The sequence below is a fragment of the Halichoeres trimaculatus genome, unplaced genomic scaffold (assembly GCF_033239565.1).
Source record: "Halichoeres trimaculatus isolate MK-OKI-2021-1 unplaced genomic scaffold, fHalTri1.1 fHalTri1_scaffold_25, whole genome shotgun sequence".
Taxonomy (NCBI): Eukaryota; Metazoa; Chordata; class Actinopteri; order Labriformes; family Labridae; genus Halichoeres; species Halichoeres trimaculatus.
The window spans coordinates 1048815-1071663 of NW_027437203.1; the positions used below are offsets into that span (position 1 = coordinate 1048815).

At 44.5% G+C, this 22849-nt stretch overlaps 1 pseudogene; it reads left to right on the forward strand.

The window, feature by feature from the left end:
• The first annotated feature begins 8332 nt into the window (after positions 1-8332).
• Positions 8333-22472, forward strand: LOC141786297 (protein NLRC3-like; annotated as a pseudogene).
• The last annotated feature ends 377 nt before the right edge of the window (positions 22473-22849 follow it).

Consider the following 22849-nt stretch of genomic DNA (forward strand, 5'->3'; position numbering starts at 1 on the left):
CAATTACTCTCAAGTGTGAGGTTTCACACAACCTCTAGATAGGCACAGCATTGATTGTTATAAAACTGTAACCCAGATATCGGGGCTCATTCTTTTGAGACTTGCGCTGTAAACCTTACCTGTGACCAGAATAAATGCTGAACTGAGAAATAGGTCCTCTTCGGGTGATTCTTGAGAAGTAGGTAAATCTTCACTTGGCAATCAAAATTTTGCTTTCAGCAGTTAGACAAATTAGTTTTTACACAACGATTTATTATCACAGTAAAAAAAAAATTCATTTCCAACAAAAAAACACACGTACTATATAATAAACAACAAACAACAAAAACTTTGGTCCAGCCCACAGGCAGGAGAACACAGGCCTTACAATGCAAGCTATGCCCACCATGGGCTTGGAGAGCTGCAGAGTCAGGAAAGCTGTCTTATAAAAGGGCACCTGAGGGATTCAATGACGAGCTGCTTTTGAATTGCTTTCTGTAATCCCTCTGATTTATTTACTGTTATCTTTTTATTTCCTCTGTATTTATGTCTTTTGGAGGGGTACCTTGTCCATCAATGGAAGATGTTTTAAGCAGGGGCGTCACTAGGATTTAGGGACAGGGGGGGCTTCAGCCCCAGGAGATGCAAATGATCAAATGTGTAACAAACGAAAAACAACACATAGAGTTATTAACTGCTCAACATAGAGGCTAATGCCATGACTTTTGCAGACAACACAATAATAGTTTTGTATTTTGAAGTCAGATTGATAAGATTTTGGCACAGAAGTATCTAGAGTAGATTTAGAATAGAATTTAAGGTTCTTTTATTAGTCTAAAAAATCTCTTAAAGGTCTTGCTCCCTCATATTTATCAGATTTGCTTTTATCATTTGAGCCAAGTAGGGCTCTCAGGTCATCAGGTAGTCATCTTTAATGGTACCTGAAGTTAGAACTAAAACACTTGGGGAAGCCTCTTTCTATTATGTCCCCCATCTGTGGAACAGCCTACCTCAAGACCTGAGGGTAGCTCCTACTGTTCATATTTTTAAAAATAAACTCGAGACCTACCTTTTTAGTCTGGCTTTTAGCTGATTGTATTTAGTATAATTTATTGTTATTATTTTATTTATTTAAATCCTCGTAACCTGTTTTATTTCTCCTTTTTAGACCAGATCTATCACTTCTTATTTTGTGACCTGCTCTGCTTTAGCTGTTTTTATTACCCACCGAGTTAGGCTATCTCATTTTTACCATATTACTTATTCAAATTTTATTTTATTTATTTTCAGTGTCCTACAGACAAATTACTCTATCTTTAGACTCACCTTTCCAGTGGAGGTCTCTCCCCTCTCATTCCCTTTGCTCCTCTGCCCTCGCTCCTATAGATCAATAGAGGTGGCGGAGTGATTATTGTTAATGTTTTATTATTGTTGTATTCATCACAATAATATGATGATAACAATAATCATAAACTACTGTTAGCAGGGGGGGCTGGAGTCAATTGTTAACTACCATCAGTGATAAATACTTACTTTTTGGAAAAGCTTCCTAATATCCATTCTATATTGATGGTTTAAATAAAGACTTCTTGTGTCTTGCTTTACTCCTGAGTCCATGACAAGAAGATAGACTTCATCCTTTTGACTGTTCGTCCAGTAACAAGGAAGAAGAGACGGATAACGCCTGCCCACCGCTCCTAAGCGGTGGGCAGGAGCGGTGTGGCAGGGCAGGCTTAGCTCAAACGCTGGGAGTCAATATGAAAGTTTAGCCTGTCTCTGCCTCATCGGTTAAACTCTTCAGCCCTCCAAACGGTCTTGAGTGCCCTTTGTGAGTCGTTTTTACCTCATTAGTTAAGCTAGCTTCTACTATCAAAGTATTATCTCCTACCACTACTAAAAAAAGGCTTTGTTTTTCTCAACTTTAGTTGTCCTAGTACCGGGATGGTTTTCGCGAGAGATGGGACGTTCTCGAACGAGTCGACTCTTTTGAACAGCGCTTTTCAGTGAACAAAAATAACTGATTCGCTGCTCTGTGTCAGCCCTTTGTTTGCAGGCCATTACTGAATACAAATTGCCTGCACATTTCAGAACGAACAGCTCACTCACAACTGTCAATTGGTTCTCACCGTTCATTTGAAAAGCTATACAAAAGACTCGTGTTGTTTGCAATTTCACATCTGCGAAAAACCACAGTGGGTGTGAGTAGTATGTTGAAATCACCTCAAATCATTTAGAGGGGCTTGATGATACTTCAGGGGGGGCTTCAGCCCCTCAAATTAGGCCTAACGGCGCCACTGGTTTTAAGCCTCATATGTTGGTTTCCACACCATCAGGTCTTTTGATGATTTTTTTAATCGACCTATTGTTTTGTGCTTACTCACATGTGTAAGCATTTATTGCAATTTTTTTTTTTTTTAATTCTTGCAGTTATGAGTATTAGTTCCTCTTTTTGTCTGTTCCTATAATGAGATTGATCATGACTGACTGAGGTCACTAGTTTTTATCAATGTACTCAGTCACGACATGTTTTGACATTGTTCCCTTTAAATGTTTTGTAATTTGTCAATGAGTTCTCATTGTATTTTAACTTTTAAACCTTTTACACGCTGAGAAGTGATTGGTTGGAGCCACACAGCCACTCCTTTTTAAGATGGCTTCATTGGCTGGCACAAACATTTGCTTAACAAAGGTCTATGATCGGAATGTTGCATTATTAATTTTTTTTTCCTGTCTGGAAGTTGACCAGTGTGTGGGATTTTTCACTTTCTTCAGTTAAATATTAGGGGTTAATACCCATAAAATGAGTTTTTTTTTTTTTTTTTTTTGGGGGGGGGGGGGGGGGGGGGGTTTACAGTGTAAAATTACTGAAGACATCTACTTGCATTTTGTTGTTTCATGGGAAAACAGGAAAAATCTGTTAGAATTACACACATTATTTCCTGTAAAATTACTTTTTTTTTCGTCTTTTTTTAACAGTGTGCAGTCTGGAATATTCCACAGCATAAACTAATGATTTATTTATTTTTTAATTTAACCTTTATTTAACCAGGTTGGTCCCATTGAGAATAAAAACCTCTTTTTCAAGGGAGACCTGGCCAAGACAGCCAGCAGCAAAACACAAAGTTACAGACAAGACTCACAAAAAGAGACAAAGCACAATCAATAAAACACAAGTTAGTGGATTAAAATCACGTTCCAGGAAACAACTATTCAAACAATTGAGGTAAAACACTAGCATCTCCTAGAACCAACCTCCATGTCCTTCATTTTAGATTTAAAAACATTCAAAGACACCAGCTCCTTGAGCTTTAAGTCATTCTGTAGCTCGCTCCAAGATGAGGGTGCAGAGTAGCCAAACGCCCTTTTCCCAATTTCAGTCTGAGTGTTTGAGATAGAGAGCATAATGAGGTCCTGAGAGCGCAGGGAGTACTGTCCGGTACCTTTCTGCATGATGAAAACACATAAAAAGCCGACAAAAGTGTAGTAATGTGTGAGCCTCAAGGTCACCAGAGCAGGCCATCCAAAGGTACAACTCACAATGATGAGTCAGAGGTTTATACTTTATGAACCTCACGGAGGCATGGTAGGCAGTACCATACAGTTCACTGTTTAACAGTGAAACAGGTTGTCCTTGCATGTTCAAAGAATTTCTAAAATACTATCTGTCAATACTGCATCAGCTCAGACTAAGGACTCCTTTTCCCAAATTTGAATAGATACAGTGAAAGCATAGAAAAAAATGTTAGACAGAACAACTGTGACATCTAGTGGACAAAATAAACAATTACATGCAGCTGGATGTCTGAACAGAAATAGGAGATTGATATTTTAAACACATCCCTGTAAGAAGACAAAAACACATGAAATGTCTTCTAAGATCTCCTCTGTGCCTCTGCTACCAAACATACAAAGAATGGATTTTATGCCTGTTAGTTTCTGCAACAGACGTCATCAAGAGAGACATGACACATAAGCTACAGAACAAATGGCGCCAAAACTTTGTCTCTAAACATTGTCCAAACTGATGTGAAACTGCACCAAAGAATAAGCTCATGTGTCAGTATGAACGCCCAAAACAGTTACCATAACAGTATATGTTGCTGTTCTGATTTTTTTTTTTCTTAAAATCTATTTTTTATTTTGTGGCCCAGACAATGATAAAAATGTAGGTTAATATGTGGCCCCCAGTTAGTGCTGGGAAAAAAAAAAAAAAAAAAAAAAAAAAAAAACTTGTGGCCCTCTCTGTCATTAAAGTTGCCCATCCCTGATGTATATCAATAAAAAAAAAAGTTATTTTTTATACATAAGTTCCACCCTTCTAAGTTTTAAGTTCCAGGAGACGAGCAAATAGGTTATGATCTCATGTAAATGAATGTCTTTTGTTAAATAGTCACTTTTCACGTTCATATAATTTTTTGAGGTGTGAAATAATAATCTTCACAGTGAATTCTGTAATCAATACAGCTTCCTTAAAAATACCCAGGCTAAAAGTTTGATTCAGCGTCGTTTGAATGTTCTCTGCAGAGACTTTATCATGGACATGGGAGTGCATTAAAAACTGATATCCGCCCCTCTATTTTTAGATTTTTTTAAGTAAACTGATAAAGGAAACACATTTTTTTACAGGGAGAAATCAGCTGACAGCTCACACTTTCATAGCAAAGTATTTTACAGATTGGCAGAAGAAGAGTGAAATGTTAGAAACATTCTTGGTGTCATATCTAATTCAAGGATCTAAATATTAATCTAAAAACATCAGTTTTTATTTCTGAAAATGTTTTCTAGTAGTTCTCCTTCACAGACGGATTTCCCTCGCGCTCCCCACTGAAGTGAAACTTGTGTACCCAAACCCAAACAAGCGAGAAAATCCTGATCAAAAAAGTGAAAGGCGTTCTGGAAATCTCTGAAACAACCAAATGTGGAGCTCACCGCTTATCCTGCAGCTCAGACTGTTATGGATAAAGAATATCTGTGATGGATACGAGCTCTTTGCTTTGGAAATCCATTTTGTTCTTCAGCCAATCAATCAGATGGCTCACAGTCAGAGTCAAGTTTATAGACACACATGAGGAAACCAATCCCCCTATAGCTCAATGGAACTCTAAAGTCCCTGATTTGGGACTTGGGGAAAGGTTCAATAACAGATTTAGTTAAAAGGTCAAAAGAAGAGGTTGTTAAAGGGTTAAAGAGATGTTTGAGAGAGGGGTTTATGGTCTGACCTTTGAGAGTCAAACACACACACACACACACACACACACACACACACACACACACACACACACACACACACACACACACACACACACACACACACACACAAAGACACAGCCTAAAACAGAGAGGCATCAGGTGATTTCCTGTAGATAGAGGAGGTCTAAGTAAGACTGGTTCTCTGATTCAGATTGATGACAGCAGGGAAGGTAAAGGTGTTCAGGACGTTCAGTCTCCATGGAGATTCAGAGAGAACAGAAAAGTGAAGCGTGCTGAGTGTTAATCCAACATTTGGATCAGTTCAGGAGTCGAGCTGTCACTGAGTGTTTGTGATCAACCTCTCAGACTGACTTCAGACCAGAGCATGAGTGTGAGATCAGAGGAAGAGGACAGAGCAGGGTCTGCTGGACCAAGCTTCAGTAATGAACCTGGACCCTCAGAGCCAAGGTAAGACTCTCACTAATGGTTTTTCTTTGTCTTAAATGCAAGCTGTGCTCATCACAGAAAGGAACCAATCACAGTGGCTCAAACCTGGGATGGATTTGGAAAGATGTCATTCTGGCTCTGTGTATAAAGCTCTCCCATTGTCATTCAAACAAAACTTGGTGATGGCAGAAGAAACTCCAGCTGAGAAAGCAGCATACTCATGGCCATATCTCAGCTCCATGATGGAGATTTCACTCATCATTTAGGGCAGTGCTTCTCAAACTGGGGTGACGTTACTGTATTCCCTATGTGTGTCAGCGCCATGCACAGGCAACAATCCTCACAGCAGAGCAGAGAGTCACAAACAGTTAAAAATAAACCAGAGGTGAGGTGAACTATGCCCGTAGAATTATACAATCACTGACTTCATATGATCAATGTAATATAGAATCGTAAACTAGCAGCTATTTCCTCTGTCAGTCAGAGCCACAGTGAAAAGTCACAGTTTGTTCAGTTTGCTCAGTGAGTTGCTCACACAGTTAATGTCATTCTGGCAGAGAAAAAGTTCAGGCACAGTTTTTAAGCAATCTGCTGAAAAATATGTGTGGCAGCTATAGCTTGTGGAGGAATACTAGCTTACACCTGTTTAGAGAGATTTTCAAAGCACCGGGCAACGCCACCCTGGGAGTTTCGCCCAGAGAATTAATTTATTTTGCTCTTCCCTTTCAAAGCACACACAGGTTCATTATACTCAGGAGGCTTGAGACATGGTTCACACTATAAAAATAGATGTTATAAATAACAAGTTTTAAAAGTCTTTTTAAAACACCACACACACACAAGAAAGGGGAAAGGTAAACCTAATCAGGTGCTGAGGCTTATGGACAATGGGCTAGTGAAGGGGGGAGGGAGCCACCAAAACAAACCAAAAGCACCCAAGCACATGTGACACACACTCAGTGTTGTGAAATAACCAAATCCCAGGGGAGCACAGCACGCAAAAGTGGGGGTATCACCACCCAAACCACCACCAAAACCACTGGTCCTCAGCAAACGAAAAAAGGGAATAAAACAATTAGTGGGGTCAAAACAAAGCAATATAGCAATTAAACAAAAATAACAAAATTATGTTAACTGATTTGAAGGTTAAACAATTGAACAGAGCAACTTTATTGCACAATTTAAACAAAACAAAACTTATGGACAAATGAAAGGAAAGATTACCCAAAGAAAACCCACAAAATACCCCAAATCAAATAAGAAAACCATGGAGCAAAAGGTATAACTGAGTCAAAATGATCCTAAACCAAGACAAAAACCTAATCTAAACAAAAAGGGTAAACTTATGCAAATGTAAATAAGCAAAAATGGATATAAATCCCCACCACTCATTCACATGCTTAGAATCACTATATCTTAAACTGAAAAAAAAAGAAAAGGAGTTGGATGTGCTGTCTGTCTCCTCAAGAAAGGCTAGCCTGACAGAAAAGCACAGAAGACAGACCACTAAGATTTAAATAGCAGCAAGCCAACAGCCCGGTGAGCCACGAGCCGAAGCAGCAGCAGAGCAGTCTGTTAAAACCAAGCAGCAACAGTGTAGGCAAACAGCCAATGGAGACAAAGCAGCAGTGTTCTCAGTCAGTGTTCTCTGGCTATGACATCACAAAAAGAAAAAAAGAAAAAAGATAGTTTGGAATGAACCAGTGTTTTAGGGATTTCCATCACTTTACACAGACATGCAAAAATGCAGGCTGGATGTTGTGTGCGGTTTACAGATTTTAATAAGGCATGTGTTATGTTAGCAATGGGCCGAGTGGTTCAACAGGATGAGGAGTTCTTGAAAGCAGAGTTGTACTTTGTACATCAGGAAGTCAGTACTTCATTGGCTGGTTCCAAGCTTCTGTAAAAGCCCTGAGAAAACAACACAGCAATATCCTGACATTAGGACATGGACTTTCAGTTCATTTCATTTTCCACCACTTTCCACCGCAACCAGGTCCGGGCTGCGGGGGGCAGCAGTGCCATCCCCAGCCACGTCCACCAGCTCCTCTGAGGGGATACCAGGCCAGTTGAGAGACATAATCTCTCCGCCATGTCCTAGGTCTGCCCCAGGGTCTTGGCCATGCCCCGAAACACCTCCCAAGGGTCCGAACTCCGAACCCTATCTCCAGAGCTGAGCCCAGACACCCTGCAGAGAAAGCTCATTTCAGCCGCTTGTGTCTGCGATCTGTTACTTTTGATCACTACCCACAGCTCGTGGCCATGGGTGAGGGTTGGATTGTAGATTGACCGGTAAATTGAGAGCTCTGCCTTCTAGCTCCACTCTCTCGTCACCACCATAGACCAGTATAGCGTCCGCATCACTGTGGACGCTGTCTGTCAATCTCGCTCCATTTCCCCCTCACTATTGAACAAGACCCCAAGATACTTGAACTCCCCCTCTTGGGGAACAGACTCTCTCCCAACCTGGAGTGGGCAGTCTACCCTTTTCCGACTGAGAACCATGGCCTTAGACTTACAGGTGCTGATCTTTATCCCGGCTGCTTCACACTCGGCTACAAACTGCCCCAGTGCAAACTGGAGGTCAGCGTTCAATGAAGCCAACAGGACCATATGATCCACAAAAAGCAGAGATGGGATCCTGAGACCCCCGAACCTGACTCCCTCCGCCACTTGACTGGGCCTAGAAATCCTGTCCATAAAAGTAATGAACAGAATGGGTGACAAAGGGCAGCCCTGGTGGAGTCCAGCCCTGACTGTGAACAAGTTTGACTTAGGACGCGGTCACACTGGTGCCGTAAAGGACATTTGGAAAGGTAAGTGTGACCGCAACAGTGCTGAGCTCAAGCACGATTCGCTTTCGTGCTTTGGCATGCTTCGAAGAGGTGGGCTTCGGCACGGTTTACATGCACGAGCACAAGCAGGCGGACAGCGCGTGCGATCCATTACATATGATCGCCGCGAGCGCATCTCTCGACAATCATTTTAAACAAAGCGGGGGCGTTAGAGGGCTGTGTTGGCCATAAACGACTCACCATAAGTCCAAAAGTTGCAGCAGTGCTCTCTGTGTATCATTGTGCTGACACTGATGAGATCATGCTTCATGTAAACAGATGCTTCACGATGACATAGGCGGGTTGTGCACGTGTATGATACCCGCTAAAGTCTGGTTCATATTGGGGTAGTGTGACTGCTGGCCGTACTCTCCAGCTGGAAAACAGAGCTGTGGGGGGGCCACTGACCATCCACTGACCATCCAAACCGTGCCGTGCTTAAGCACGGCACGGTTTGGATGGTCAGTGTGACCGCGCTCTTACTGTTGGGGATACGGACCAAGCTCTCACTCTGGAAATACAGAGACTAAACTGCCTGTAACAACGGGCCATCTACTTCATATTCACGAAGCACACCCCACAAGATACCTCAGGGGACAGAGTCAAAAGCCTTTTCCAAGTCCACAAAGCACATGTGGACTGGTTGGGCAAACTCCCATGCCCCCTCTAGCACCCTTGCAAGGGTATAGAGCTGGTCCAGTGTTCAAAACTTACATTGTACTCAGCCAGGCGTTCCCAGCAAACCCTCACTCTTCATTTAGGTCTGCAAGGTCTGTCCAGCATCTTCCCCGCCATCTGATCCAACTCACTACCAGGTGGTGATCAGTTGACAGCTCTGCTCCTCTCCTCACCCAAGTGTCCAGAACATATGGCTGCAGATCAGGTGATACTACAAAGTCGATCATTGATTTGCAACCTAGGGTGTCCTGTTGCCAGGTGCACTTATGAACACCCCTATGTTCGAAAATGGTGTTAGTTATGGACAAACTGTGACTAGCAAAGAAGTCCAACAACTGAACACTGCTCTGGTTCAGATCAGGCAAGCTGTTCCTCCCAATCACGCTCCTCCAAGTCATGCTGTCATTGCCCACATGAGCGTTGAAATCCCCCAGTAGGACAATAGAGTCTCCAGTTGGGGTGTTTTCCAGCACCCGTCTCAAGGACTCCAAAAAAGGTGGGTACTCTGAGCTGCTATTTAGTGGGTAGGCACAAACAACAGCTCAGGACCCATTTTCCCACCCTAAGGCACAAAGAAGCAACCCTTTCTTCCATCGGGGAAAACTGCAACACGCAGGCAGAGAGCTGGGGAGCTACAAGTAAACACACACCTGCTCACCTGGAGCAACGCCAGCAAAGAAGAGAGTCCAACCCTCCCGAGAAGATTGGCCCAAGCTATGCATTGAGGTGAGCCCAACTATATCTAGCCGGTATCTCTCTCACTCCTGCACCGGCTTAGGTTCCTTCCCCATCAGAGAGGTGATGTTCCATGTCCCAAAAGCCAGTTTCCGTAACCTGGGATCAGGCTGCCAAGGCCTCCGCCTTTGACAACCGCCTGATCCACATTGCACCGGACCCCTATGGCTCCTCCTGCAGGTGGTGGGTCTACAGAAGGATGGACCCATGTCACCCATTTGGGCTTGGCCCGACCAGGCCCCATGGGTGAAGGCCCGGCCACCAGGCACTCACCTGCGGGCCCCAACCCCAGGCCTGGCTCCAGGGTGAGGCACTGGTGACCCTCCAGCCAGGGTGAACTGAATCCTGTTAGTACTCATCACTAGGGGTCTTTGACCGCTTTTTGTCTGGCCCCTCACCGAGGACCTGTTTGCCTTAAAAAACCCTTCCAGGAGCGGTTGCCCCCTGACAACATAGCTCCTAGGATCATTGAGGCACTCAAACCCTTCCACCACAATAAGGTGGTGGCCACGGAGGTGGACATGGAATTTGTACTTCGAAATACTCCTGTCTTTTTCAAAGGAAGTACTTTAGTACTCTAACTTGAATAACATTTAGACTAATCCTCTTTTCTTTGTAGCGGGGTAAGATGTGACCATGAGGATCAACATTTTGACTCAAGTAGTGGAGTGGAGCTTTGTCCACCACTGCTGAAAGCAGACACACTGAACTCTTTTGATCATTGAGAACAGCATGTTTACAGCTTATTGTCAGCTATCAGCTTTCAGTTCTTCTCACTGTCAGAGCATCACTAGCTTCATCTAGTGCTGGCCACTCTACTGTTGTCCACGGTATACTGTGGGCCAACTTCATTATGATATGGAATTGAAGAACAGCGGTAAACTGTCATATCTCATGTTATTCCCCTTCCACAAGCTCTTGTGCTGGCTATTCAGCTCCCATCGCTCTTAGCGCACTCTGGTCCCACCGCCTGTTCCACAGTGATGTGGTGGGGCCCCCTATCAGCTGTGTCTCGTCCTTACATGGCATGTCATTAACAGATGTTATAGATGTTGGTCCATCATCCCTCTTCACTGAGGTGTTTGAGTCTTGGTTGCGTGTGCCGTGCTCCATGTGTGTGTCAGCGCTGAGCGCTCTGAGCCTCTCAGCAGAGCAGAGAACCACGAACAGTTTAACACAGTTTAACTGCGCCTGTAGTTTCCATAGTAACAGCAATAAATCTTCATGATTCAAACACTAACACTTAATCAATATGACTTTTGTTCCTGCAAAGACGTGAACATGGAAACACCTGTTTATTTCTTCTGCTCTTGGAGTCTCTCAGTGTGCAGCAGGTTGGCACTGATGCGCTGTTTCGGAGCACACCATCATATTCATGAGAGAATTGAAATGAAATTGTTGTAAACAGCGTTGGTTTCTCTGTTTTATTGCTCCTTAATGTAGATTATCAGACATGCCTGTCCAGCTTCGCTACTGACTAAAGAAGCAGTTCATGGCCTTTGCAGAGCTAACAGAGTGAGCCCATTATGCTAATGTCAGCAGCTAAATACAAGGTGAACCAGGTTTCCTGGCCCTGTCTCCTGCTGGCCAATGTTGCGGCACTCTTGTTCCATGCTGATTGTCTCACAAAAGCACAGCTAAATAAGGCTCTAGTTTTCATCGTGTCGTAAAATGGCGCTACCTCCGCTGCAGAGCCGCAGCTGGCTACGAGGCGCTCACGACTTAGTGTATTAGTCCGCGCGCGCGCGGCGTGCCAGATATAAACAAATGCAGGTAGTCTGCCAGGACGCAGAGACACGATGAGAATTAGAGCCTTATTTAGCGGTGTTTCTGTGTGAAAGTAACACACTGAAAATTCTCTCAATAAAGCGTGAATGCAGACTGATATCAGATTTTTTCGGTGGGAGTCCGTTTATTTGTGTTTTTGGTCAAGTAAAATATGGCCCCGTCTGACTGCAGAGGAAACCGGCTGACGAGCAGGGATGGGGTGTTGGGTGCGAGCGCTCTGGGCTTCTGCTGCACAAAAACACTGCTGTAGGGGTAATTTCTGCCCTAAACCTTGTGAAAGGACCCAACTTGTTCCATCCCAGAGTATCACTTTAATGGATAAGCGCCTAACTGTAGCTGTGAGTGAGTGAGGAGAAAAGAGAAGATCTAGTTGGCAGAACGTGAAGAGAAATGGCGGAAAGTAATGGAGAAGACTGTGTGGTTGCTGGATTACTTGAAACTCCGTTTTTTTTTTTTTTTTTATATCGTAATTTTTTAATTGTTTGAAGTTGTGTTAGGTGTTGCAGTGTTCAGGCACATGATAAATTAATAATCCCACAAAACTATCAATATACTAAACTTCCATGTCACATGATTCTGGCTATTGTTTTTATTTCTTTTTTTGATTGTTTATTGCCACGTGTGGTCCCATGGTCCTACTGAAGGCCCAGTGGCTGGGGCCACGGTTCGCCACTGGTGAAACGTCTGTTTGCATGAAGCGTGATCTCATCAGAGGCAGCAAAATGAGACACAGAGAGCACTGCTGCAACTTTTATGGACTTTTAGACTTCAAGTTGTTTTTGCCCGACACAGCCCTCTAACATCCCCGCTTTGTTTAAAATGACTGTCGAGAGATGCACTCGCGGTGATCATAAGTCGTGGATCTCACGCGCTGTCCGCCTGCTTGTGCTTGTGCATGAAGTAAACCGTGCCAAAGCCCACCTCTCTGAAGCATGCCAAAGCAGAGAAGTGAATTGTGCTCAAGGACGGTTGCCGTCACACTGGCCATTGAAAACGTGCTTTAGGGCTGAAGCCTGCTTAAAACCCTTCAACCCCACATATTTTTACTCACTGTGGTCTCATTTTTCTCTGTGAAGTGAAGAGCAGCACCTCTATTGATTCAGGGCAAACTGAGGCTATAGGCTGATGAAACTCAATTATGTCTTTATGCAGTGTAACAAAATTTTAAAGCTGTACTCCATTAGAAAAAAGAGAAACGAAAATTGAATTTAGTGTTGACAGCCTGTCAGCACTCCTGATCGGTAAAAGTAGTGAGTTTATGTAAAACACAGATTGATAAAGACAAAAAACTTAAGACATTTTCTCTTTCATTTGAGGTTTTTTAGTAAGTTTTACAAAACCACTGAAGAATTTTAGTCATTCTTTTATGTCAGTGAAAAGACTTCAACAAAGCCTGCTGATGGGTTTCTACTGAAGAGTATTGCTGCCACACGAGAAAAAAACACTCATCAGTATCACATTACAATGTTATAGCGACTCAGAAGGTTCTTCCAGAGCCGTGAAGAAGAGAGCAGAGAGGAAACTGCAGTTTATCACATTGAGATTCAGCCACAGTTTTAATGAAGCTGGATGTGGGCGTCTTCTTCTTCTCGGATCTAAATATACAGCTGGCTGTGAGCTGCAGAGTGAGGTGCTGCTTCTAAAGCATGGTGGATCTGTGCAGCATTTTCACTCAGAAACAGGAGAAACACCAAGTTGTTTACAGGTTTCACTGATCCTGTGAGAATGAATCACACCAAAAACTGATGTCAGGGGGTCATTCTTAAATTACCAGAGCATCACACGTCATACTAATCCTGTGAGAATAGGGATAATAATAATAAACTGTGGTCTATGCTGATACTTTCACCATCTTCAAAACGACCAAGGGACAAGTTTCTGCCACTGTCCAGCACTAGCTCAATCCATAGTGATTTGACGTTGTAACTGGAGGGTTGCTAGTTCAAGTACCTGCATGGACCAAGATTAGGAACTAGGCTGAGAGCTGAAAAGGTGTCAGTCCTATTCCTTGAGCTTTGTCAAGGTGAGCAAGGCACCAAACCCCAGCTCAGTGGTGTATGCTGATTTGGACAAAAAGCTTCTGCTAAATAAAATTGTTGAACTGAATTTTTCTCTTTTCTCAGACGAACTGTCAAAGATATATGAGTTCTTTAGAAGAACAAGTTTGCTTTTGCAGATTTCAGTCCAGCGCACAGGGAGCAGAGTCTCCAGGACCCAGCTGTGTGTCCCTGAGGAGTGACTGGTCCAGAACTGGTAGTCTAAACCTCTTTGATGAACCTGGACCCACAGAGCCACAGTAAGACCCTGGAGCTGTTTCCTCTCCTGAATGTTTGTAGAAAATGCGAGCACGGCTGAAACCCTGAAGTCTTTGCTAGTTCCTGTCTGTCTCCCACAGCGGGGAGTCTTCCCTGTCTGATGGGAGCAGAGGGACAGATGTGGATCAGTCGGTGAGTTCAGCTCTGTGAAAATGAAGGCTCTGACTGTGAAGTAGCCACAGACAGTCAGACAGTGTGAGCTTTGTGTTGATCACAAGACCACAAGGAATGTCTGCCTGTGATTGATCAAACAGTCAGACAGGAAAAACAGGATTTGCGTTATGAAACTAAGAGGCTTCAAATCAAACACATCACAGACTGAAGGCTGAATTCATCCAGACAAAGAAGCTAACTTGAACTTCTTTCTCTCTGACCCAGACCAGGACCTGGAGCTGAGACAGGCCGTCCGAGCAGCCCTGAACAAAGGAAGCCTGTACACCTGTGTGTGAAGAGGTGTGAAACACAAGGTTAGGATTGAAGAGGCTGACATGATTCAGTCACACAGCACAAAGATTTTTAGGATTATCAGTACATTTCAAAGCCAGGTGAAATGTAACCTGATGCTTTGTCTGCTCCAGCAGATCTCTCTGCTGTTTCTTCTTTGATCTGTTTTCTCCTCTGAGAGAAAACTCAAAGCCAGAAGAACTCAGAGCTGACATGTCTGACTTTGATGAGCTTGTCCTCTGTCTCTTCATTCACTTTCTTCTCTCTTTTCTTTTTGCTTTAGTTTGCACACATGGACACAGAGAGCTGAGAGGACTCTGTGCACATCTTTTCATATTGATGAGCTAATGGAAACGATCCCTTCATTTTCACATTCTCTTTGTTTGTCTCACTCTGATTGGTCTTTTTCAGAGCCAGCTGAACTGCAGGAGCTTTTCAATGAACACAAGGTGAGTGTGAGGAGGAGATGTGAACGTGTGACTGAAGGAAGTGATGAAACAGGAAGTGGAACCCTCCTCAACAGGATCTACACTGAGCTCTACATCACAGAGGGACCCAGTGAAGATGTGAATACCCAACATGAGGTGAGGCAGCTGGAGACAGCCTCTAAGAAGGAGATCCTCCAGGACACTCCCATCAAGATCCAGGACATCTTTAAAGCCTTACCTGAGCAGCAGAAAGTCATCAGAGTGCTCCTGACAAACGGCGTGGCTGGGATTGGAAAAACTTTCTCAGTGCAGAAGTTCACTCTGGACTGGGCAGAGGGCTCTGAAAACCAGGACCTCAGTCTGTTGGTCCTGCTTCCATTCAGGGAGCTGAACCTGATCAAAGACGAGCGCTACAGTCTCCTAAAGCTGCTCCATGTTTTCCATCCAACATTAGAGAAGCTGAGAGCAGAGACGCTGGCTGTCTGTAAACTGTTGTTCATCTTTGACGGCCTGGACGAAAGCAGACTGTCTCTGGATTTTCACAGCACTCAGCGTGTGTCTGATGTCACACAGCAGTGCTCTGTAAAGGTGCTGTTAACAAACCTCATCCAGGGGAACCTGCTTCCCTCAGCTCTGGTCTGGATCACTTCTCGACCTGCAGCGGCCAATCAGATCCCTCCTTCACACGTGGACAGGCTGACAGAAGTACGAGGCTTCACTGACGCCCAGAAGGAGGAGTACTTCAGGAGGAGGTTCAGGGATGAAGATGAGTCCAGCAGAATCATCTCACACATCAAGACCTCCAGGAGCCTCCACATCATGTGTCAGATCCCGGTCTTCTGCTGGATCACTGCTACAGTTCTGGATCACATGATGAGCACAGAGCAGAGAGGAGAGCTGCCCCAAACCCTGACTGACATGTACTCACACTTCCTGCTGGTTCAGACTCACAGGAAGAAGAAGTACGCTGAGGCTCATCAGACCAGCCCTCAGGAGCTGATGGAGGCTGACGGAGAAGTTCTCCTGAAGCTGGGCAGGCTGGCATTTGAACAGCTGGTGGAAGGAAACATCCTGTTCTACCAAGAAGACCTGGAGAGCTGTGGTCTGGATGTCTCAGAGGCTTTGGTGTACTCAGGAGTTTGTACAGAGATCTTCAAAAGAGAGAGTGTGATCTTCCAAGAAACAGTCTACTGCTTTGTTCATCTGAGTGTTCAGGAGTTTCTGGCTGCAGTCTACACCTTACACCCTTACACATATGGAGACTTTGTGGAGGAAATCTCAACTGTGGCAGACCTCCTGGAAGAAGCTATGAAGGAAGCCCTGAGCAGTGAAAACGGCCACCTGGACCTGTTTGTTCGCTTCCTTCATGGACTGTCTCTGGAGTCAAACCGGAGACTCTTAGGAGGTCTGCTGGGTCACACAGACAACAGTCCAGAGATGATCCACACAGTCATCAACAACCTGAAGAAGATGAACAGTTATTGGGTCTCTCCTGACAGAAGCATCAACATCTTCCACTGTCTTATGGAGATGAAGGACCCCTCAGTCCATCAGGAGATCCAAGAGTTCCTGAAGTTAGAGAGCAGATTAGAGAGGGTACTCTCTGAGATCCAGTGCTCCGCTTTGGCCTACATGCTGCAGATGTCAGAGGAAGTTCTGGATGAGTTAGATCTAAAGAAGTACAACACGTCATGGGAGGGACGACGAAGACTGCTTCCAGCTGTGAGGAACTGCAGGAAGGCTCGGTAAGTTTCTCTGAGATCAACTTTACACTGTAAACCCCGAAGTCCAAATTACTCAACTGGATTGAGCTATGAAAATTTTAAAATTGTTAGTAAGTTCAATTTACTCAAGTGTCTGAGTTTTCAGTGTTGAAACTGATGATTTATCAGTAGATTTAACTTTTGTTACTGTTTACGTAAGCACAACTTAAAATCATTAGTTTCTGTGAGTGTGTTTTGTAACCGTGAGTCAGAAGGGGGCAGAGTCGATGTGAGACCCTGCTGAACTTCTAGATGTGCAGCAGTGGCGCCAGCTGTTTGTGCTCCACCTGACACGGACCATTTGTCTGTGTGTCAGAGCATGGACTGTTTGTCTGTGCTTTTCATGGCATGGACCAGCTGTCCTTGCTCCTTGTGGCATTGATCAGCTGTCTATGCTCTACCTGGTATGGGCTGGCTTTCTGTGTCTCCCAAAAAATAGATTTCACACTTAAACTCAGAATTTGGCATTAGGCAGTCTGCAGAAGTCAATAGGTACAAGACCCATGACCATGGAGCATAGATCACCAGTCAGTGCTGTGGGGCTCAAACAACCTGTGGCCCCTGAGGAATAATGTATCAATGTACAGTGGGGTCTCATATCTACTTCCTTCACTCCTCAATCACAGTTACTAAAGTTATGAAATTAGAACTGATTTTTTTGTAACCATGAGAGAGGAGGGGACGCTGTGGATATAAGACCCAGCTGAGCATAAACTTTTTATAGTGCAGAACAAGAAAACAAGTTATCATAAAGCATTACTTAAGTTGCATTTACTTAAAAAAATCCCAAGGAACCAAGTAATCTAGCTGTATTTACTGGTTTTATTTAAGTTAGCATTCAATCAATCAGTCTTTATTTGTATAGCGCCAAATCATAACAAACGTCATCTAAGGACACTTTCCAGAAACATTAACAGGTCTAGACCTGTGAATGTCAATGGAATTTTATTAACAGAAACCCAACATCAAGACAAGATAAGGAGTCTTATCTCATCTTACCCCACCATGAGTACAGTACTTTGCAGCATCTAGTAAGTTAAAATGGCAAGAAAAAACTTCACTTTAACTGGCAGAACCAGACTCATGTTAGACCGACATCTGAGGAGACTGTGATGGGTTAGATGAGAAAGATAAAGGGGCCGTTTACACGACAACGGTTTTAGGGTGAAACGCAAAAGTTTTGTTGCGTTTCAGCCTTGTGTTTACACGGAAATGGCGTTTCAGCCGACCTAAAACACAAACTTTTGAAAATGGCCTCCAGAGTGGGATTTTTCTGAAAAGCTGCCTACACCATTGCCATGTTAACAGTCAGCCGGCGTTTTCAGTGGAAACGCTGACGTCACACTCAGCGTATACAACAGGACAACAGTACCGCTGTTACGATCGCCACAAACTACCGTGTTGTGCTTGAGCTGCTCATTGTGCTAAATCTGCTGACTGTCTTCATACAAAATGTGCATCTCTTGCTCCACTTTTGCACTTGGTATCCCCCAATACACCAGATAATCGGCTCAACTCTACTTTGGTGGAGATCTCCCAAAAGCTGCTTCTGGACAAGACAGTTATAGCACTACCTGCAGGCCTGTTATGCTTACAGCGTTTTCACCGATCCAGAGGAACCTACAAGACAAACTCAGAGCCTCCCAGAGAGGTGTATGGTCAGTAACTATAACAGGACAGTAAGACTAGAAGTTAGACTGACAGATAGAGAGAGGGAAATGGGAGCTCTGTGTGTCAGTTTCACCCCGGCAGTCTGAACCTATAGCAGCATGACTAAGAGCTGGTTCAGACCTGATCCAGTTATGCTTTATCAAAAAAGAAAGTTCCAAGTCTACTCTTAAAGGATGAGACCGTGTACGCCCTCGGACTTCAACCGGCAATTTATTCCAAAGAAAAGGGGGGCCTGATAAGTAAAGGCTTGACCTCCCATACTACTTTTAGAGACCCTAGGTTTCTAGGAGTAGACCTGCATGTTGAGAACGCAGTGACCTAGGCAGATAACACAGAACAATTAGCTCTTCAAGCTCGGATGGTCAATGCCATTAAGCGCTTTGTAGGTCAGAAGAAGAATTTTAAACTCTTTCCTAGATTTTACAGGTAACCAGTGTAGAGACGCTAACACTGGAGAGATGTGCTCTCTCCTTCTAGTCCAAGTCAGTACCCGAGCTGCAGCATTCTGAACCAGCTGAAGAGTCCTAATAGACTTATTAGGACAGTTGGATGAAAGAGAGTTACAATAGTCTAGTCAAGAAGAAACAAAAGCATGGACTAGTTTCATTGTCCAAGATGTGTCTAATTTTCTTGATTTTAGGAAGATGAAAAAATGCTGTCCTTGAGACCTGTTGGAAGTGAGAGTTAAAGGACAGGTCCTGATCGAAAAGAACTCCCAGGTTCCTGACAGTGGTGCTGGAAACCAAGCTGATGTCGTCCAAGGCAGTGATGTTGTTCAAGAAAGCCTCTCTGAGATACTTAGGCCCAAGACCAATGACTTCAATCTTCTCTGAGTTCAGCAGTAAGAAGTTTCTGCTCATCCATGACCTTACGTCTTTGAGGCATGCTTCAAGTTTAGATAAGCACTTGGTTTCTCCAGGCTTCATTGACAAGTAAAGCTGAGTTACTCTAGCATTACTTTACCTTTTGGAGGCAACAAGTTTCCATATTTCTCTTTTGAGAAAGGTCAACATGTTATGTTTAACAGTGATATACAGCATTTTTTAAACATTACCAAATATTTTTATTTGCAACAAATGGGCATCAGGTTTATTTGATTGAAGACATTCAGTAGAATGATTTTCCATGATAATTGTAACTACTTCAGATGTTGAGTTAAATTAACTTAAGGTTTTATATTTCATTTCTTAGTTTTTTTTAAGGTAACAGGTTTAAATCATTTCAACGAAAAACTCAACTTATCTGGGTTTACAGTGTACAAATCAGTCTGATAGAAGAGTTTTGATGTGAAAATAAAAAATAAACAGACTTTAAATCCTGATTCCTCTGGAGAAGTCTAAAATGATGTGTTTTGTCCCTAATGTGTTTCAGATGGTTTAGACTCTGATCTTTCTGATGACGTAGTCTAAACAGGATCTGATCCACTCTGATCTCATCAAACATATTCATGGTTTAAAGAGTCCTCTCTTATTCTAACTCACTTTATTACAGACTTTCACAGTGTGACCTCTCAGAGATTCACTGTGAAGTTGTGGCCTCTGCCCTGAAGTCCAACCCCTCCCATCTCATAGAGCTGGACCTGAATCACAACTATAAACTGGGGAATTTAGGAGTACGTCTGTTGTCAGGCGGCCTGGAGAGTCCACACTGCAGACTGCAGACTCTGAGGTCAGTTCACTGACTGAAGCTCAGTCTTTTGTTATCCAGTTTTTCTTTTAATCTTTTTCTGAGCTTTCACTTTTATTTGTTTTGTACATTTTGGGAGCTTTTCTGAGCATGAAAGTCAAAAAGTCTCTCAGCGCAATGTTTACCATGAGTGCTGAATTCTTGTTGGTGTAAGGGAAAGTGGAGGCATGAGGAGTTGGACTGGGCAGGTTTTCGGGCTGCCTCAGACTCACATTTGGTTCAGTCCCTTAAAGTAGATGAAGTCAGAACTAACATCCACTTGATGTGAAGAACTCAGACTGCTGAAGCTTCTTATTTGTCTCAGAGAAACTAATGAAGTCGTTCGATCTCTGCCTCCACTCTTCCTCAAAGAAATGCTCCTACATGTCTTTGCTTCAGATTTTCCCACAATTCCTCCTGACGGTGGAACGCGTGGAACGCATGCGCCAACTGCGGTGGCAGCTAGTTCGAGCAGCTTGAGTTTGTACTAAAGTATGTAAGTGAAACTGCGTTTTATTTCTCAAGATGTGCATGTTTAAGTACTCAAGAGATGAACTGCTTCGGCTGGGATACACTTCGGCTGGTATTAAGCATTGGATCCCGCCGGAGATAAAGAAACCTTTCCGCGGCTGCCGAGCAGGAGCCAAACTGAAGGCACGGAGGTGGCGGTACAAACCATTCATACCGTCAGTTATTATGGGGAACGTAAACTCTCTGTCAAATAAGATCGTGGAGTTGGAGGGATTGGTTAAGACTGACAGAGTTTACCGTGAGTGCTGCCTATACTTTTTGACGGAGACTTGGCTAGCGGATAGTGTCGCCGATTTGCTTGTCAATGTAACCAGCTTCACAATGATACGGGCGGACAGAGATACGGAGACGTGTGGTAAAACAAAGGGCGGTGGACTTGCCTTGTTGGTGAACAACAGGTGGTGTCACCCTGAGCACGTAACCGTGAAGACAAAGATCTGTTGTTCCGATGTGGAGCTCCTGTTGGTTACTTTAAGACCATACTATCTGCCTCGGGAGTTCTTGTTGTTTACATCCCACCACTAGCAGAAGCGTGTGACGTCATCCAGGAAGCTGTCGCAGGAATTGAGTCACTACACTCGGATGCATTGATTTAACATAAGGGGACTTCAATCATGCTGACGTATCCTCTTGGCAAGTCCGACCACAATTTGATTCACCTAAGACCATCATATACACCATGTGTGAAGAGACTGCCCATTACAAGTAGATCTGTCAGAAAATGGACCCCAGAGTCTACCGAAGCTCTGAGAGACTGTTTTACATCTACCGACTGGAATATACTTATGGGCTCCGGAGGGGACAATTGTGACCTCAGTAGAGCTGTGGACTGTGTCACAGACTACATTAAGTTCTGCACAGATGTGGTGGTGCCCGTAAAGAACATCCGCTGCTTTCCAAACAATAAACCCTGGATTATGAGGGATTTAAAACAGGTTTTGAACAAGAAGAAGGAGGCGTTTAGGAGTGGTGATTGGGACAGGCTTAGAATGGCGCAGAAAGAGGTGAAGAGGAGTACAAGGAGGGCAAGGAAAGCCTATAAAGAAAGACTAGAGAGGAAGTTACAGAACAACAGCACACGAGAAGTGTGGAGAGGCATGAGGGCAATCACAGGCTTCAAAGAGAAGGGGAAAGGCTACACCTGAAAATGCCCACATAGCGAATGAATTCAACCGTTTCTACAACAGGTTTGACTCCACCCCTTCTACATGTACACCCAGCGGCTACTCAACATCTGCTGCTGCTGCCTCCTGCCCTGCTCCACCCAGCAGCTACTCCACATCTGCTGCTGCCTCCTGCTCTGCACTGTCCAGCGGCTACTCCACCTCTGCTGCCTCCTGCTCTGCACCACCCAGCAGCTACTCCACCTCCACTGCTGGCTTCTGCCCTGTTCCACCAAGCGGCTACTCTACCTCTGCTGCTGCCTCCTGCTCTGCACCACCCAGCAGCTACTCCACCTCTGCTACTGCTGCTGCCTCCTGCCCTGCTCCACCCAGCAGCTACTCCACCTCTGCTGCTGCCTCCTGCTCTGCACCGTCTAGCAGCTACTCCACATCTGCTGCTGCCTCCTGCTCTGCACCGTCCAGCGGCTACTCCACATCTGCTGCTGCTGCTGCCTCCTGCTCTGCACCGTCCAGCAGCTACTCCACCTCCGCTGCTGGCTTCTGCCCTGTTCCACCAAGCGGCTACTCTACCTCTGCTGCTGCCTCCTGCTCTGCACCACCCAGCAGCTACTCCACCTCTGCTACTGCTGCTGCCTCCTGCCCTGCTCCACCCAGCAGCTACTCCACCTCTGCTGCTGCCTCCTGCTCTGCACCGTCCAGCAGCTACTCCACATCTGCTGCTGCTGCTGCTGCCTCCTGCTCTGCACAGTCCAGCAGCTACTCCACCTCTGCTGCTGCTGCATTCTCAATGGATGTGGTGCGCATTGAGCTAAGGAGGGTTCGCATAGGGAAGTCTGCTGGACCTGATGGAGTAGCACCTAGGATCCTGAGGGACTTCTGAGCTGGCAGTGCCTCTACAAACCATCTTCAACCGTAGTCTTCAAACTGGATGTGTCCCTGCTCTATGGAAGACCTCATGCCTTGTACCAGTGCCCAAGGTAGCAAGGCCGGCAGGGATGAAGGACTACAGACCAGTAGCCCTGACGTCTGTTATAATGAAGACTATGGAGAGGCTACTGCTCCGACTGCTCAGACCTCAGGTAGAGCAGGTGCTGGACCCGCTGCAGTTTGCTTACCAGGAGAACATGGGGATGGATGATGCAGTCCTGTACCTGCTCCACCAGTCTTTGTCATTTCTGGATGGGACTGGGGGCTATGTGAGGCTTATGTTTTTTGACTTCACTAGTGCTTTTGACACAATTCAGCCTCAGAGGTTAA